At 44.9% G+C, this 13,487-nt stretch overlaps 1 long non-coding RNA gene across 1 annotated transcript in view; it reads right to left on the reverse strand.

The window, feature by feature from the left end:
* Positions 1 to 13,487, reverse strand: part of LOC140134176 (uncharacterized) — a 49,430-nt gene that overhangs the window by 11,163 nt on the left and 24,780 nt on the right. The window contains exon 2 of the long non-coding RNA XR_011856097.1: positions 10,731 to 10,835. This is a non-coding gene — a long non-coding RNA (uncharacterized lncRNA). The remainder of the gene's footprint in view (positions 1 to 10,730; positions 10,836 to 13,487) is intronic.

Here is a 13,487-nt window from a genome sequence, read left to right on the forward strand (position 1 = left end):
GGAGGCTCATAAAACATTGACCAAGGTGTATTGGAATGTTAGGAGCCTGGAGGTATACATCAAATTAAAACTTATACCGCGGGGACTAAAGGTACAGATTTTCCCTTCATGGGAAGTTGACACGGACTTTAAGGGTACCTGGGAGACTGGTTTGATGCAGTGTTCCAACATCTTGATACATCTACTTTTATCACATGATAAACAAATTCTGGCCAACACCAGGGAAAAAATTAGGACGCTTGAGGCACAATTGGTCAATTTTGACGAAACAACCCAGATTCAAAACCATTTAATGCACGACTTAAGGAGTCCATTGACAAACTGGAAAAAGAGGTAGTACAAAACAAACGTGACAAAATGAGACGGGATAAACAGGACTTTGACAACCAGAAAGCCTATCGCTGGACTCATCAGGGGAATCGGAGACGTTTCTTTAGACGTACCCTTAGAAATCAAACCGGGAATGAGCACTCCTCCAGTGAGGATTTTTTATCCTCAGGAACCAGCGACGTAGAAAGCCACTCAGGGGAAGATACAGCAGGGAATACACGGTCCAGAAAGAGAGGCCCACAGAATCGGGTCAAATCCCCCTCTTACAAATGGGGGAATCAGCGGGGCAAGTAAACCAGGATCTTACTACCAGGCACACAGAGGGGAATGGCCGCAGGTTATTAACCTTTCCACGCATACTTTGACTGAGGCTGAACTTTCAGTACTCAAGAGAGGATTAACATTTTCCCCTATGCAGTGCCTGGACAAGTTTGAACTAACCAAGGACGTTTTTTTCTTTTGTAGACAATTGGCATTCAAGATCTTGTACCATCAGCCAAACCTGATTGACCTTGCACCAGAAGAGGACCGACAGACACTTTGGGACCTTGTGGACCTACTGGATGAGAATACCTCGACGGAGACCTTAGGGAGGAGACCTTGTCCTTTGAGGGCACCGTCCCAATTTACTCCGAACTTGGGTTTGATCCCCGCTTTACAGTTGTTTTATAATAGTGTCATTCGAGACATTGAAAAATTACCTCCTAACAGATGGTCACTAAACAACTTCACCAGGGAAGAGAAGGTGGCCATCACCACCCTCAGATCCAATCCGGAATTTCTGATAAAGGAGGTGGACAAAGGGGGGAATGTGGTCCTCTGGCCTCGAATGCTGTATTTACCGGAAGCTAATTGCCAATTGAATAACTGTAACTATTATCCCCCGTAGAACGTAGATCCAAGGAACCCCTTCCATCAGATCCAACTACTGTCTTCAAACAGAAACTCGATCGGCTCCTTTCGGCAGCAAACAACTATGGCATAATCACCAATGGTGAGTTTAAATTCCTGACAGTTGAACACCCCACTGTACCTACGTTTTACATGCTTCCCAAGGTCCACAAATCCCTGACCTGTCCTCCTGGGAGGCCTATAGTGTCGGGGATTGGTGGGCTTTGTGAGAAGGCATGCATGTACATAGATTATTTTTTGCAACCATTGGTGCTTGACCTCCAATCTTATATCCGAGATTCCACCGATCTGATTCAGAAAACTTGTAATTTGGTCTTACCAGAGAATGTTTGGCTTGTGACTCTTGACGTAGAGTCTTTATATACTAACATTGCGCATGATGATGGTATTCATGCCGTATCGAGTTTCTTGGATCTACGTTCTACGGGGGATCGACGCCATGATTCTTTCTTGATTGACCTTTTGGATTTTGTGTTGAGACAAAGCTACTTTGTCTTTGATGGAACTTTCTACAGGCAGACCTCCGGTACAGCGATGGGTGCACTGTGTGCGCCCTCCTATGCCAACCTATTTTTGGGTTGGTGGGAGGGCGCACACGTGTACCCCTCGCCCCTATACGACAAACATGCTTTAGGATGGCTTCGCTTTATAGACGACATCCTGCTGATCTGGGATGGGCCTTTTGAGACTTGTGAACTGTTCATAACATACTTGAACAAAAATCCCTACAACATCGTACTTACCTATAATGTCTCAGAGGTCACAGCGGAGTTCCTGGACTTAAAGTTGAACATACTGGACCATCATCTTCATACAGATCTCTACCGGAAAAGTACTGCAACAAACAGCCTATTACATTATTTCAGCTTTCACCCTGATCACCTCAAGAGGGGGATTCCCATTGGACAGTTTTCCAGGATTCGGAGAAACTGCTCTACGATTGGTGACTATAGACGGAATGCTAAAGATCTAACTCAACGCTTCAGGGATCGGGGATACCCCAAGAAAATTATTGCAGGAGCTCACACAAGGGCGCTTGGGACCCAGAGAGAGGATCTCTTGAGACCCAGAATTAAGACATCCGGCTTTGTGGGGGGTATCATCACTCCCTTCAATAATCAGTGGAATGATGTACGCAATATACTTAACAACAACTTGAATATATTACTGGCTGAACCAAGACTACACAATTTGATTACTGAAAAACCTCGTCTTATAGCCAAAAGTGCCAAGAACCTTAAAGACAGATTGACCTCTAGTTATTACCAGAGACCAAAAAGTTCCCTGGGACGTGGAGTCAAATTGAAGGGCTCACATGCATGCGGGATTGTTCCATCTGTCCCCTGATGGGAACATGCAAGGAGATCAGTGACTCCTTAGGTCACAAAGTTTTTACATTACGGGAGTATATCAACTGTAAATCACAAAATGTAGTGTATGCTTTGATCTGTCCGTGCCAGAAGATCTATGTTGGCCAGACGACACAACAACGGAGGAGAAGGATCCAGCAACATCTCTCCAGTATTGCCAACACACACTTCAGCCATGGCAAGACCCATCGACTGTTGGGAATCATTTCCGAAGGGCACATGCAGGTAAGACCCTTGACATCAGGGTGGTGGGTTTGGATTTGGTACGCTCCACCATTAGGGACGGCAATCTCACCCCAGAACTACCGAGGAGAGAGGCTTGGTGGATATATAATTTAAAGAGCCTGGCGCCCCGGGGGATTAATGAAGATCTCCTTTTCTCAGGCTATTATAAACAGAAGTAATGGAGGCATGAATGGGACGTTCTTTGACCTAATAATTTGATGGGTAAGGCACACTTACATGTGCATTTATTCATATATATATATATATATATACACATATTCACTCCCATTTTTGAGCTTTTCACTCGTGGAATGTTTTATCCCCCTGTAGTCTTGGGACCCTTCTGGTCCCCTTACCTAGTAATTTAGTTTTGCACCTTTACACACCATTCCCCCTTTAGTTAAAACTATTTATATAAATATATATGCATGAATTTTGTGGATGCATATATCTTTGTTGCTCACTTTTGGGTTTAATCATAATGTTTGGCACTTACAATTGTGTCGCATGCGTATATGACTCCATACCTTTCTTTTTCTCTCTGTAAATTTGGGCGCACGCGCATATAGTAACACTAACCTAGTATATGAGTGTTGCTCATGTAAAAGGTGATCACCTGGTCCATTTACCATTTAGTGGCTTACTCCCCCTGTTTTGTCCATTTCCTGGGTTTCATGTCTCTATTTAGGAGTTTGCCTATTTCTTCAAATACTTGATAGACCGTTGTGCCATTTTGTATTTATTGTTGGCTATATATTTTTCTTAACTTTACATGGGGGCTACCCTTCTTATTCAATGGTGACTGGTGGCCGTGTGTGGATCGGGTGGATTGGCACCGTTCCACTTGTTATGTGTATTTTATACACTTTTTAAATGTTTTTATGCAATGTGATGCATGGCATTTTTCACATGTGTGTCCCATATTTTCTAAATTAATAAAATTTGTATACCATTTAGCCTTTACACACCAACTTGTTTTTTTGGTTTTGATTTAATGTTGTATAGGGTGTGTTGGCTATACGATTAATTGCATGATATACTCAAATTTCCACGTTCTTTGTGTATAGTTAACATTCATTAATACATGCATTTTGTAAACTCCATGTTCAAAGCACTGTAATTAGGAAAAGCTGCTCTTCTCAACTGTTGTAATGCATTTGAAAATACATGTTTCCATGCCACTTGTGACCTCACCCTTAGAAGTATCCAATAAATTTCAATGAAATGTAAATGCAAAAATTTATGAATAAATAAAAAAACAGCCTAAACTTTCAATGTCCAGAAGGTTTATGTGTAGAGATGAGCGAGCACTAAAATGCTCGGGTACTCGTTATTCGAGACGAACTTTTCCCGAGCCCCATTGAAGTCTATTGGGAGACTCGAGCATTTTTCAAGGGGACCAAGGCTCTGCACAGGGAAGCTTGGCCAAACACCTGGGAACCTCAGAAAAGGATGGAAACACCACGGAAATGGACAGGAAACAGCAGGGACAGCATGCATGGATGCCTCTGAGGCTGCTTAATCGCACCATTATGCCAAAATTATGGGCAACAGCATGGCCATGACAGAGTGACAGAATGAAGCTAGATAGCATCTAAAACATCCAATAATTGACCCTGACACTATAGGGGACTTCATGCAGAGGCAGCGGCAGCAGCGGCAGGCTAGAGAGTGGCATGGCGACATACCCTAAATGGACTCAGGCTTCAAACCAATGGGTGGCAGAGAGGAACCAAAGGAGGAGAGCAAGAAGTGCTCAAATAATATCGGTACATGATAAAAGTTTGCCAGTATATTTTGTGGATTACACAGCAGGGTGGCGACAAAGTTAACATGGAAGCCATGAAAACAACCCAAAATTCTGCCTGACACAGCTCGTTTGATAAGGGGACCATGTATGGAGGCAGTGAACTAGTAGTAGATTAAAGGTGCTGCAGTTAAAACTATGTTAGTTGGATCTTGGCATGGAGCTGGCGCGCCGCTGCCAGGCGAGCTTTCGCCAATCCAAGCCCCTGTCTCTAGGCTACTCCCCAAACAGCACTTCTAAGAACCTTTTGTATAAGATCAAGTGTAATAGCGTTCTTATAAGTTTAGGATATGGCGTGTGAGGGGAATGTAAACAGATGCGCAAGAAGCGCTGAAATAATATTGGTAAATAATAAAAGTTTGCCAGTATATTTTGTGGATTACACAGCAGGGTGGCGACAAAGTTAACAAGTTTGTTGTGGAAGCCATGAAAACAACCCAAAATTATGCCTGACACAGCTCGTTTGATAAGGGGACGATGTATGGAGGCAGCTATATGGACGACTTTTGGAGGTAGCAATGGAGACAACGTGTGGAGGCTGCTATGGAGACAATTTATTTTGGATAGTGCCTGTATGTGGCAGTCCAAAAAAGTTTTCAAACCAGAGGAGCAGGTAGGTGGCCCTCCAGAAAAATGGAATAGATTGAGTGCCTGTATGTGGCAGTCCAAAAAAGTTTTCAAACCAGAGGAGCAGGAAGGTGGCCCTCCAGAAAAATGGAATAGATTGAGTGCCTGTATGTGGCAGTCCCAAAAAGTTTTCAAACCAGAGGAGCAGGTAGGTGGCCCTCCAGAAAAATGGAATAGATTGAGTGCCTGTATGTGGCAGTCCCAAAAAGTTTTCAAACCAGAGGAGCAGGTAGGTGGCCCTCCAGAAAAATGGAATAGATTGAGTGCCTGTATGTGGCAGTCCCAAAAAGTTTTCAAACCAGAGGAGCAGGTAGGTGGCCCTCCAGAAAAATGGAATAGATTGAGTGCCTGTATGTGGCAGTCCAAAAAAGTTTTCAAACCAGAGGAGCAGGTAGGTGGCCCTCCAGAAAAATTGAATAGATTGAGTGCCTGTATGTGGCAGTCCCAAAAAGTTTTCAAACCAGAGGAGCAGGTAGGTGGCCCTCCAGAAAAATGGAATAGATTGAGTGCCTGTATGTGGCAGTCCAAAAAAGTTTTCAAACCAGAGGAGCAGGTAGGTGGCCCTCCAGAAAAATGGAATAGATTGAGTGCCTGTATGTGGCAGTCCAAAAAAGTTTTCAAACCAGAGGAGCAGGTAGGTGGCCCTCCAGAAAAATGGAATAGATTGAGTGCCTGTATGTGGCAGTCCAAAAAAGTTTTCAAACCAGAGGAGCAGGTAGGTGGCCCTCCAGAAAAATGGAATACATTGAGTGCCTGTATGTGGCAGTCCAAAAAAGTTTTCAAACCAGAGGTGCTGGAATAAATTCTTTGAACGCGAGGGTCACTGGATAGGCAGCCTAGCATGAAATCTGCCATATGCGCCAGAGTACCAACGCGTAAGAATTCACTCCCCTCACTGGCCTGACTGTCCATTTCCTCCTCCTCCAACTCCTCCAACTCCTCTTCTTCTGCCCATACACGCTGAACAGTGAAGGACTCAACAATGGTCCCCTCTTGTGTCTCGCCAACATTCTCCTCCTCTTCCTCCTCATCCTCCTCCACCTCCACCTCCTCCGATATGCGCTGAGAAACAGACCTAAGGGTGCTTTGGCTATCAACAAGGGAATCTTCTTCCCCTGTCTCTTGTGACGAGCGCAAAGCTTCCGACTTCATGCTGATCAGAGATTTTTTCAACAGGCCAAGAAGCGGGATGGTGAGGCTGATGATGGCGGCATCGCCACTGACCATCTGTGTTGACTCCTCAAAGTTACTCAGCACCTGACAGATATCAGACATCCACGTCCACTCCTCATTGTAGACTTGAGGAAGCTGACTGACCTGACTACCAGTTCTGGTGGAAGTTGACATCTGGCAGTCTTCCTGAAATGCGCACAGATGCGGCGCACCTTCGTGAGCAAATCAGACAGATTGGGGTATGTCTTGAGGAAACGCTGAACTATCAGATTTAACACATGGGCCAGGCATGGCACATGTGTCAGCCTGCCGAGTTGCAGAGCCGCCACCAGGTTACGGCCGTTGTCACACACAACCATGCCTGGCTTCAGGTTCAGTGGTGCCAGCCACAGATCAGTCTGCGCCGTGATGCCCTGTAATAGTTCTTGGGCGGTGTGCCTTTTATCGCCTAGGCTCAGCAGTTTGAGCACCGCCTGCTGTCGCTTAGCGACGGCACTGCTGCTGTGCCTAGAGCTACCGACTGATGGCGCCATGCCCACGGATGGTAGTTCGGAGGAGGAGGTGGAGGAGGGGTGGGAGGAGGAGGAGGCATAGTAGGCCTGAAACACCTGGACCGAGGTAGGCCCCGCAATCCTTGGCGTCGGCAGTATATGACCAGCCGCAGGGTCAGACTCGGTCCCAGCCTCCACCAAGTTAACCCAATGTGCCGTCAGCGATATATAGTGGCCCTGCCCGGCAGCACTCGTCCACGTGTCCGTGGTCAGGTGGACCTTGTCAGAAACGGCGTTGGTCAGGGCACGGATGATGTTGTCTGACACGTGCTGGTGCAGGGCTGGGACGGCACATCGGGAAAAGTAGTGGCGGCTGGGGACCGAATACCGAGGGGCGGCCGCCGCCATGAGGTTGCGAAAGGCCTCGGTCTCTACTAGCCTATAGAGCAGCATCTCCAGGCTGAGCAATCTGGAGATGTGGACATTAAGGGCTTGGGCGTGCGGGTGGGTTGCACTATATTTGCGTTTCCGCTCCAGCGTCTGGGGTATGGAGAGCTGAACGCTGGTGGATGCTGTGGAGGATCGTGGAGGCGACGATGGGGTTTTTGTGGCAGGGTCCTGGGCAGGGGGCTGACTATCAGCTGACACAGGGGAAGGAGCAGTGGTGTGCACGGCCGGAGGTGAACGGGCTTGTTGCCACTGAGTGGGGTGTTTAGCATTCATATGCCTGCGCATACTGGTGGTAGTTAAGCTATTAGTGGTGGAACCCCTGCTGATCCTGGTTTGGCAAATGTTGCACACCACAGTCCGTCGGTCATCCGGTGTTTCCTTAAAGAACCTCCAGACTTCTGAAAATCTAGCCCTCGCCGCAGGAGCCCTCGCCACGGGAGCTTCACTAGTTGACACATTTGGCGCTGATGCACCAGGTCTGGCCCTGCCACTCCGTCTGGCCCCACCACTGCCTCTTCCAACCTGTTCTGGTCGAGGACTCTCCTCCGTCTCAGAAGCACTGTGTTCACCCGGCCTATCAACCCAGCTTGGGTCTGTCACCTCATCATCCTCCGATCCCTCAGTCTGCTCCCCCCTCGGACTTCCTGCCCTGACAACAACTTCCCCACTGTCTGACAACCGTGTCTCCTCATCGTCGGACACCTCTTTACACACTTCTTCCACTACGTCAAGAAGGTCATCATCACCCACAGACTGCGACTGGTGGAAAACCTGGGCATCGGAAAATTGCTCAGCAGCAACCGGACAAGTGGTTTGTGACTGTGGGAAGGGTCCAGAAAACAGTTCCTCAGAGTATGCCGGTTCAAATGCCAAATTTTCCTGTGAGGGGGCAGACTGGGGGGGAGGAGGCTGAGGTGCAGGAGCTGGAGGAGTGCCGATTTCGGTGACATGGGTGGACTGCTTGGAAGACTGACTGGTGGACAAATTGCTCGAAGCATTGTCGGCAATCCACGACATCACCTGTTCGCACTGTTCTGGCCTCAACAGTGCTCTACCACGAGTCCCAGTAACTTCAGACATGAACCTAGGGAGTGTAGCTCTGCGGCGTTCCCCTGCTCCCTCATCAGCAGGTGGTGTCTCACCCCGCCCAGGACCACGGCCTCTGATTCCTGCAGTAGTTGGACGCCCACGTCCCCGCCCTCGTCCTCTACCCCTAGCCCTCGGGTTAAACATTTTGAAAATGAAAGTTATAACTTTAATTTTTTTTTTACTTTTTTTTGTGTTTTTTTGTGTTTTTTAGTTTTTTTTTTGTGTTTTTTAGTTTTTAAAACCAAACAATGCTATCCTATTGCTATGGCTATTTTCTAGCCAAGTATGAAAGCACACTGCTATGCCAGATGAGATGACGCTGAGTTATTAAAAAAATAAACGTAAAATAAAAAAGGAAATGGCAGACTGTGCCTAATTGAAATCCAACCCCTAATAAATTTTCCCACTTCGGTCTTTGCGATGGATATGTGCGTCACTAAGCGCAAAACACAGCGGTCGCAAGTCTCACTACAAATTGCTCACAATTTGCTAGTAGATGCACTGCAGCAAGGACAGCCACCAGCAGATCAACCAGAAATCAAATATATATAACGCTACTGTAGGCGTAAGTAAGCCATTTGGATTCTCCTATGGCTATTTTCTAGCCAAGTATGAAAGCACACTGCTATGCCAGATGAGATGACGCTGAGTTATTAAAAAAATAAACGTAAAATAAAAAAGGAAATGGCAGACTGTGCCTAATTGAAATCCAACCCCTAATAAATTTTCCCACTTCGGTCTTTGCGATGGATATGTGCGTCACTAAGCGCAAAACACAGCGGTCGCAAGTCTCACTACAAATTGCTCACAATTTGCTAGTAGATGCACTGCAGCAAGGACAGCCACCAGCAGATCAACCAGAAATCAAATATATATAACGCTACTGTAGGCGTAAGTAAGCCGTTTGGATTCTCCTATGGCTATTTTCTAGCCAAGTATGAAAGCACACTGCTATGCCAGATGAGATGACGGTGAGTTATTAAAAAAATAAACGTAAAATAAAAAAGGAAATGGCAGACTGTGCCTAATTGAAATCCAACCCCTAATAAATTTTCCCACTTCGGTCTTTGCGATGGATATGTGCGTCACTAAGCGCAAAACACAGCGGTCGCAACTCTCACTACAAATTGCTCACAATTTGCTAGTAGATGCACTGCAGCAAGTACAGCCACCAGCAGATCAACCAGAAATGAAATATATATAACGCTACTGTAGGCCTAAGTAAGCCGTTTGGATTCTCCTATGGAGTATGAAAGCATACTGCTATGCCAGATGAGATGACACTGAGTTATTAAAAAAATAAACGTAAAATAAAAAGTAAATGGCAGACTGTGCCTAATTGAAATCAAACCCCTAATAAATTTTCCCACTTTGGTGTTTGAGGTGGATATGTGTGTCACTAAGAGCTAAACACAACGGTAGCAAGTCCCCCTGCAAATTCCTCACAATATGGTACTAGCTGCACTACTAGTGCCAGCAAGCCCAGCCACAAGCAAACAAAAAAAAAAAAGTATAACGTTATTGCAGCCCTAAGAAGGGCTGTTGGGTTCTTGTTGAATCACTCCTGCCTAACACTATTCTAATAGAACACCCTAACGCTTTCCCTGACCAGCAGCAGCTCTCTCCCTAGCGGCATCCAGACACAGAATGATCCGAGCAGCGCGGGCAGCGGCTAGTCTATCCCAGGGTCACCTGATCTGGCCAGCCAACCACTGCTATCGACGTGTAAGGGTACCACGTCATGCTGGGTGGAGTGCAGAGTCTCCTGGCTTGTGATTGGCTCTGTTTCTGGCCGCCAAAAAGCAAAACGGCGGGAGCTGCCATTTTCTCGAGCGGGCGAAGTATTCGTCCGAGCAACGAGCAGTTTCGAGTACGCTAATGCTCGAACGAGCATCAAGCTCGGACGAGTATGTTCGCTCATCTCTATTTATGTGCAAAATGTCAAACATTTAAAGGGTATTTGTGTGGGTGTTTGTGTTTATACCATGTATTAGGTATATCAGGTGTTTCTGTAGAAGGTAGGTGTTTCAGGGACTTTTATAATGCCATGATCGCTTGTTCAATTCCAAATCACTACCCTTCATTACTAATGTATCACAATGCAGAATAAATTAACTGTGATGAAATATAGGCACTATATTCATGAGTACAAGTTATCCAGCCTCGTCTTGTATAGCTTCATTAAGTCAAAGTTGAAGTGATTTTATGAAGTGATCTGGAGACTGCTCTGATCGCAAATGTTAAGCATTTACTCACCGAGGTAAAGCATGACTTTACCTTAAGGGTTAAGGGTCTTCCCTGTAGGAATCTTCTTCTGGGCAGCCCAGAGGTCCGGCAAATGCACCGGGGATGCCCGATGTCCTGGTAAAGTAAATTTAAAAGGAAAACATTAAAACAAAATACTAATATATATTATATATATATATATATATATATATATATATGCCCCTAAAATGTCACTTTCCCATGCAAACACAATAAAATATAAAAAGCACAAATTTGGTATTGGCGTGTTCGTTACAATCTGTATAATAAAAGGGAATCATTATTAGACCCGGTGAACAAAAAAAAAAAAAAAGGGAAAAACATTCCGTTATAGAAAATGTATATTATTTTTTTTTTAAATGCTCTAAAAAGTAATTAAAAAATATTATGCACTCTAAATCTAATCTGATCTAATCTGATGCATAAGGCATTAGTGTGTTGAAATCCTGGGCGATCCACGCCTGATTCATCTTGACAAAAGGTCAGTCTCTCCACATTATGAGTGGACAAGCGGGTTTTCCTTGGGGTAATAATCGCCCCTGTTGCACTGATGTGGCAGGGCAGAACAGCTTCTCTACTGCAAACTCCACAAGTTGCGGCCACACATCAAGTTTGGCTGCCCATTTGTCCAGGAGAAACTCTACCTGTCCAAGTAGGCCACCACCTGGTGCAGGGTCTGCTCCATGTCCTGCTGTTGCTGCTGGTGGTAACTACCCTACCTTACTCTTTCAAAAGAATTGAAATGACAGAACCCAAAAATTTACACCCTGGCAAAAATCACTCCATCAACTATGTTTATTTGACACGGATTCTTGATATCAACTTTAGAAACAAAAAATAATTGAAATCTGGGGTATACAGATCCCACAAAACGGATACACTGGCCTTTGAGCAAAAATCACTCCAACAGTTTCTGAGTACAATCAGCTAGACGCTAGAGACCGCACATGCATTGTGAAATGACAGGATTGCAAATGGACATCTGTTATTATAGGGTTGGGCCATAGTATCATAGTATCATAGTATATAAGGCTGGAAGGAGACGTCCATCAAGTCCATCAAGTCCAACCTTTAAGAATTAAATAAATGTTTTATCCCCATAACCCGTGATATTTTTTCTCTCCAGAAAGTCAACCAGGCCTCTCTTGAACATGTACATAGAGTCCGCCATAACAACCTCCTGCGGCAGAAAGTTCCAGAGTCTCACTGCTCTTACAGTAAAGAACCTTTGTCTATGGTGATGGTAAAATCGCCTCTCCTCTAGGCGTAGAGGATGCCCCCTTGTCCTGGTCACAGGCCGAGGTATAAAAAGATCTTTGGAGAGATCCTTGTACTGTCCGTTCAGGTATTTGTACATTGTAATGAGGTTTCCCCTCAGTCGTCTTTTTTCTAAACTGAATAATCCCAAATTTTTTAATCTGTCAGTGTATTCTAGTTCCCCCATTCCCCTAATAATCCTGGTTGCTCTCCTCTGCACCCGTTCCAGCTCTACTATATCCTTTTTATACACTGGTGCCCAAAACTGTACACAATATTCCATGTGTGGTCTGACCAGGGATTTGTATAAGGGCAAAACTATGTCTTTATCTTGAGAATCTATTCCTCTCTTGATACATCCCATAATTTTATTTGCTTTAGCAGCAGCCGCCTGGCTCTGGACATTAAAATTAAGTTTACCATCCACCAATACCCCCAAGTCCTTTTCAGCTTCAGTTTTACTAAGTAATTGTCCGTTTAGAACATAATTATACTTTTTGTTTCCATGGCCCAAGTGCATAACTTTACATTTATCTACATTAAACCTCATCAACCATTTCTCTGCCCATCCCTCAAGCTTCCACAAATCCCTCTGTAATGCTAAACTATCGACCTCAGTATTTATTACTTTACACAGCTTAGTATCATCTGCAAATATTGAAACTTGACTGTGTAAACAGTCAAGGTCATTAATAAAAATATTAAAAAGAAGTGGCCCCAATACTGACCCCTGTGGCACTCCACTGGTAACATCAACCCAATCTGAGAATGTGCCATTAATGACCACCCCCATTAATGACATCACATAAGCCTGCTGGTCGATGATTGGCTTATATGTCTGCACATGTCATCAAGGGTGTTCCTTTCTTTCCAGAGTTCTCTGCCCCATGTAATACGTTATGCTCGGGCCATTTTGCTAAAAAAAGGGTAAAAAAAAAAAATAGTTCCCATGAATCACTGCAAACCTCGTATTTGTTCCGAACCAAAGCTTTCCTGAAACTCTAAACGAATTCCACTTTGTTAGAATCCATACGCCTATCTCTAATGATGGAGTGTTTTCCTGAGGGTGGGTTGGAAACCATTCCTCACTGGCCACTACTATAAAAACTCTATGGGGTTCTGGGGAAGCCAGAAAAACAGATCTGGATGACAAATACAAATAGAAGCATGAAAAAAAATTAGAACATTAGCTCTCGTCAACATAAAAGTCATACAAAATATCCATTAGAGTGGTGCTTCAAATAAGGGGATGACCTTGTGTGGAAGACCCCCAATAACATAATTACTGGGACATAGGAGGGTAGGATGGGAAAAGGGAAAGAGAGGGAGTTATGGCCTAAAACGCTGAATGAATGGGGAACTTGGGTCGTGCAGAGAAGATTTCAAAAGTATCTCCACAGGGGATCCAGATTTCAAGATATTTGGGATAGTTGCAATTACTAAGCGCACATATTTCTTCCAGTTGGCATAGCTGTGATGTTCTATTCACCC

Source organism: Engystomops pustulosus, chromosome 5 (assembly GCF_040894005.1).
Source record: "Engystomops pustulosus chromosome 5, aEngPut4.maternal, whole genome shotgun sequence".
NCBI classification, from domain to species: Eukaryota; Metazoa; Chordata; class Amphibia; order Anura; family Leptodactylidae; genus Engystomops; species Engystomops pustulosus.